The 6,000-nt window shown below is 43.2% G+C and overlaps 1 protein-coding gene across 2 annotated transcripts in view; it reads left to right on the forward strand.

Annotated features, from left to right (window-relative positions):
• The window catches only part of KLHL20 (kelch like family member 20), a 55,708-nt gene that overhangs the window by 19,977 nt on the left and 29,731 nt on the right, over positions 1–6,000 (forward strand). The gene's annotated exons all lie outside the window — the stretch shown is intronic.

Genomic DNA, 6,000 nt, shown 5'->3' on the forward strand with positions numbered 1-6,000 from the left:
CTCAGTCACTCATGCTGAAGTCCGTTGGGTCAACTAACTGAAATATCCTGTTATAGCTTCCCATAGAAGTCTATGAAGAGGGGGGAGGAAAAAGCTGCAGATACATAAAAAAGCTGCTGAAAGCTCTAGTAAGGTTTACTCGGCCAAAAATGTCCAAAACAGGGGCCGACATTCTGCACATTTGCTTGTTTTGGCAGCACTAGGACCACACAAGAATGCATTTCCATGCGTAATCTGCTGAAACTTTAAACAGTTCAATGTAATTGGGATTTCCAAAAAAATGTGCTGCTAGAATTCCGCCGTATGCACAGTGCAGCAGAATTCCGTTGAAATCTGCCGCGGGGAAATTTCCTAGCAAAATAGTTTTTTTCAGAATTCTGCGTAGAAGTACCGCCGTGTGAACATGACCTTAGTGTTGTATCTCACCCCATGGCTTGATTCATAGCTTGCACAGCTCATTACTGCTCTATAATGTCTTCCATGCTTCTGATAGTGTAGTACAGAGGAGCAGGATCTCCTCTTCTCTGTGTGTGCAGTGTATAGCAGATGGTCTAAACCCACTAGCTCAAGAACAACTAAAGATGGAGCATGCAGAGGACAAAACTGGTGAAAATGCCTTATACAGGTTATATAATGACGGGGAATAGTGCTGCTCCTCGTGTACACACACCTAAAAAGTCATCGGAAACAACAAGGGGTACTTAAAGGGGGACTGCTAGGTGCTCCAGTGTTCTGAATATTTTGTTCAGAATGCTCAGAGCCGGAGGTTAGGATTGTGACGTCATGGCCACGTCCCCTCCATTCATGTCTATGGGAGGGGGCGTGTCGGCCGACATCACAACCCCTGCCGTAAGAACCCGGCATTTGTTTAAGAATGCTGGGTGCTTTGTTAGATTGCGGGGTTCCCAGCGGGAACCCCGCGATCTACCAAAGCACCCAGCATTCTTAAACAAATGCAGGGGTCGTGATGTCGGCCGACACGCCCCCTCCCATAGACATGAATCGAGGGGACGTGGCCATGACGTCACAATCCTAACCTCCGGCTCTGAGCATTCTGAACAAAATGTTCACAACACTGGAGCACCAATGAGTCCCACTTTAAGTACCCCTTGTTGTTTCCTTTGGATAGGGCATAAGATGTCTAGCAACCGAATCCCCCTTTAAAAGGGGTTATCTCGTCGTCTTCCTGGTTTTCAGTCTCCTCCGATCTGTATACAGCGGCTGAAGGTGATCAGAAAAAACGAAAGCAACCAAAATGGGGAAGTTAGGCAATTTGCGCAACTCCTATTGACTTTTAATGGTACTTGTGCAAACAGCTTAACCCTGCAGACTGCTCTGTTACATAATTCCGGAATCAAATACAGACTATTCTTAAATTCTTCTCCTTACACTGATAACTCACTAGTAATTTATTGGTAGATTTAAAAGACACAATGGCTTCTTAGCTTCACCTAGGGATCATGTTACAGCTTCCTATAGAAGTCTATGGACAGTGGAATAGAAGCTATAGAGACACACAAACGCTGCTTCTGCCAGTCTATTAATTTTTCATATTTTTAACCCCTTAAGGACGCAGCCCTTTTTCACCTTAAGGACTGAGCCCTTTTTCGCAATTCTGACCACCGTCACTTTACAAATTAATAACGCGAAAACGCTTTTACCGAATATTCTGATTCTGAGATTGTTTTTTCGTGACATATTCTACTTTATTTTGGTGGTAAATTTTTGGCGTTACTTGCATCCTTTTTTGGTGAAAATCCCAAAATTTCATGAAAATTTAGAAAATTTAGCATTTTTCTAAATTTGAAGCTCTCTAATTGTAAGGAAAATGGATATTCCAAATAAATTTTATTTTTCTTCACAAATACAATATGTCCACTTTATGTTGGCATCATAAAATGGACATATTTTTACTTTTTGAAAAAATTAGAGGGCTTCAAAGTAGAGCAGCAATTTTCAAAAATGTCATGAAAATTGCTAAATCTGAAGGGACATATGTTACAGAACTACAACTCCCAGCATGCCTGGGCAGTCGAGGCATGCTGAGAGTTGTAGTTTGGCAACATCTGGAGGGCTACTGTTTGGGCACCACTGTAACAGTGGTCTCCAAACTGTGACCCTCCAGATGTTGCAAAACTACAACTCCCAGCATGCCCAGACAGCCTTTGGCTCTCTGGGCATGCTGGGAGTTGCAGTTTGGCCCCCCTAGTGGTTGCCACAGTAAAGATCAATTTACTTTCACTTTCAATTCCCCCCCCCCCCCCCCCACTGTTGATTCCCTACCTGATCAGGATCCTGCAGGCTCCAGCGAAGATCCCAGGTCCCCAGGCATCTTCTCCTGCAGGTACGGCCTCCATCTTCTTCCCAGAGCCCCTCGACATCCAGGGGCGGGCAGAACGGGGGGTTGCCATGGCAACCCCCTGTCCTGCGCTGCCATTGGTCAGAACTCCGTTCTGAGTAATGGCAGGGGATAGGAGGAGATCGCAGCTTTGCGATCTCACTCCAATCCTTTAGGCTGATCGGGGCTGTTGCTGACAACTCCGATGAGCCCTATTTTCCGGGTGATCGGGTCACCAGAGACCCGATCAGCCCGGAATTGGAGAAAATCGCATGTCTGAATTGACATGCGATTTTCTCCGATCGCCGACATGGGGGGGTCTCAGGACCCCCCTGGGCGATGTGCCAGGGTGCCTGCTGAATGATTTCAGCAGGCATCCGGCTCCGGTCCCCAACCGGCTAGCGGTGGGGACCGGAATTCCCACGGGCGCATGGATACGCCCTGCGTCCTTAAGGACTCGGAATGCAGGGCGTATCCATACGCCCTGCGTCCTTAAGAGGTTAATATAATACTTTTTATTTATTTTTTTATTTTAATTTTTTTTTTACATTTTAAAAGCTAAAATCAGGACATTTAAAGGTGTACTCCACTGGAAAACATTTTTTTATTTTATTTTTTATTTTTTTAAGATCAACTTGTGCCAAAGAGTTAAACAGATTTGTAAATTACTTATATTAAAAAAACGTATTCCTTCCAGTACTTATCAGCTGCTGTCTGCTCCACAGGAAGTTATTTTCTTTTTTTATTTTCCTTTCTGCCTGACCACAGTGCTCTCTGCTGACACCTCTGTCCATTTTTAGGAACTGTCCAGAGTAGAAACAAATCCCCATAGCAAACCTCTCCTGCTCTGATCAGTTCCTGACATGGACAGAAGTGTCAGAAGAGAGCACTGTGGTCCGACAGAAAGGAAATTCGAAAAGAAAAGAACTTCCTGTGGATCGTACAGCAGCTAAGTACTGGAAGGATTAAGATTTTTTTTTTTTTTAAATAGTAGTAATTTACAAATCTGTTTTAACTTTCTGGCACCAGTTGATTTAAAAAAAAATAAAAATAAAAGTGGAAATTCCAGGTAAAAACGTTATTTATATCAACTGGCTCCAGAAAGTTAAACAGATTTGTAAATTACTTCTATTAAAAAATCTTAATCATTTCAGTACTTATGAGCTTCTGAAGTTAACGTTGTTCTTTTCTGTCTAAGTGCTCTCTGATGACACCTGTCTCGGGAACCGCCCAGTTTAGAAGTAAATCCCCATAGCAAACCTCTTCTAAACTGGGCGGTTCCCGAGACACGTGTCATCAGAGAGGACTTAGACAGAAAAGAACAACCTTAACTTCAGAAGCTCATAAGTACTGAAAGGATTAAGATTTTCTAATAGAAGTAATTTACAAATCTGTTTAACTTTCTGGAGCCAGTTGATATATATATAATAACGTTTTAAGGCTGGGTTCACACTGTGGAATTTCTGCCGGAGATGGAGTCGGCGGCACTAGGACCGCGTGGACTACATTGCTGTCCCCATAGATGGCAATGCATTTCTGAACAGATCTCCCGAAAGATCCACCCAGAAATGTATAGCAGTCTATGGGATCAGCAACGCAGTCTGCTCGGTCCTAGCGCCGCCGGCTTGATCTCCGGCAGAAATTCTGCAGTGTGAACCTGGCCTAAGACTTGCACCAAAAATGGCCTGAAACCCTTGCTCAGTGTTTTCCAACCGGTATGCCTCCAGCTGTTGCAAAACTACAACCCCCAGTATGCCCGGACAGCCAACGGCTGTCCGGGCATGCTGGGAGTTGTAGTTTTGCAACAGCTGGAGGCACCCAGTCGGGACACCTGCCCTTTACTTATGGGCAAGGTTTGCGTATACTCCGCCCTTTTAGCGGCCCTTTTGTCCATTACATTATTGCTCTATGACCGCGTCCCAATCAATACAATATTTTATGGAGCCTTTTATGCTTTCTAAAAATAAAGGCACATTATAGTTTTGTTATAGACCTCGTCCATTGTCTGAGGATATCAGGATTAGAGGTGATTTTTTTTTCGGTGTTCCCGGGGTCTCCGCTGGCCTCCTGCCGGGGTCCCAGGTGGGTTTTCCGTCAGTCTCTAGCCCGGCCTGCCTGTCCTATTCCATGAGATTGGGTTTCAGGGCTCTGCTGTATATATGTGTGTGTGTGTGTGTGTGTGTGTTGCTTTGCTCTCCAGAAAATCTATTTAGAGATCAAACCCGGATTGTGATAGACATTTCCAATTCACATGCCCTTTCCGGATCGACTGCAGCCTGGGAAGGTGCACGCAGTTATGGGGACCCTATGGCTGCTGGTAAATATATTGGGGTGCCGATGGGGAGAGTTCTATCCTTGCATTGTCTGTAGTGTATCCTGCTGATGGTCTTTTGTGTGGTTTTAGTGCAGTTTCTCCTGTACTTCTTGCAGTTGCCTTTTATTGAGACTCTCAGGGTGCGTTCACCCTATTACTAGCAGCGGGTTACCCTACCATTCATTTAAATGGGTCCACAGACAGTCCGCAGTAGTGCCAGATTTGCGGACTGTCCGCAGACCCATTCAAATGAATGGTAGCATAACTCGCTACCCGCGGAAACCCGCTACTAGTTACTAGCGTGTGAACGTACCCTGAAGGGGTACTCAGGTGGAAAACTTTTATTTATTTATTTATTTTTTTAAATCAACTGGTGCCAGAAAGTTAAACAGATTTGTAAATCACTTCTATTAAAAAATATTAATCCTTCCAGTACTTATGAGCTTCTGAAGTTAAGGTTGTTCTTTTCTGTCTAAGTGTTCTCTGATGACACGTGTCTGTATACTAAAGAGAAATCCAAAAAAGAAATGCATTTCCTCTGATGTCATGACCATACTGCTGACCTCTGCTGTCCATTTTAGGAACTGTCCAGAGAAGCATATGTTTGCTATGGGGATTTTCTCCAGTTCCTAAAATGGACAGAAGAGAGCACTGTGGTCATGACATCAGAGGAAATGCATTTCTTTTTCGGATTTCTCTTTAGTATACAGCCCCTAAAAAGTATTGGAAGGATTAAGATTTTTTAATAGAAGTGATTTACAAATCTGTTTAACTTTCTGGCACCAGTTGATTTAAAAAAAAAAAAAAAAAAAGTTTTTCACGGTAGTACCCCTTTAAACAGATTTTTAAATTACTTCTATTAAAAAATCTTTATCCTGTACTTCCTGTACTTATTAGCGCCTGTATACTGCAGAGGAAATGCTTTTCTTTTTGGATTTCTCTTCTGTCACGACCAAAGTGCTCTCTGCTGACCTCTGCTGTCCATTTTAGGAACTGTTCAGAGCAGCATATGTTTGCTATGGGGATTTTCTCCTGCTCTGGACAGCAGAGGTCAGCAGAGAGCATTGTGGCCGTGACAGAAGAGAAATCTAAAAAGAAAAGCAGTAGTATGCAGCCACTAATAGGTACTGGTAATGGATTATTTTTTTTTTTTTATTTTTTTTTTAAATAGAAGTAATTTACAAATCTGTTTTTAACTTTCTGACATCAGGTGATTTAAAAAAAAAAAATAAGTTTTCCACCGGTGGAAATTTTTTTTTGCAAATCAACTACTGACACCTCTGTTCTTGTCAGGAACTGTCCAGAGCAGGAGAGGTTTGCAATGGGGAGTTGCTTCTAATCTGGACAG

This window comes from Hyla sarda, chromosome 6 (assembly GCF_029499605.1).
Source record: "Hyla sarda isolate aHylSar1 chromosome 6, aHylSar1.hap1, whole genome shotgun sequence".
NCBI classification, from domain to species: Eukaryota; Metazoa; Chordata; class Amphibia; order Anura; family Hylidae; genus Hyla; species Hyla sarda.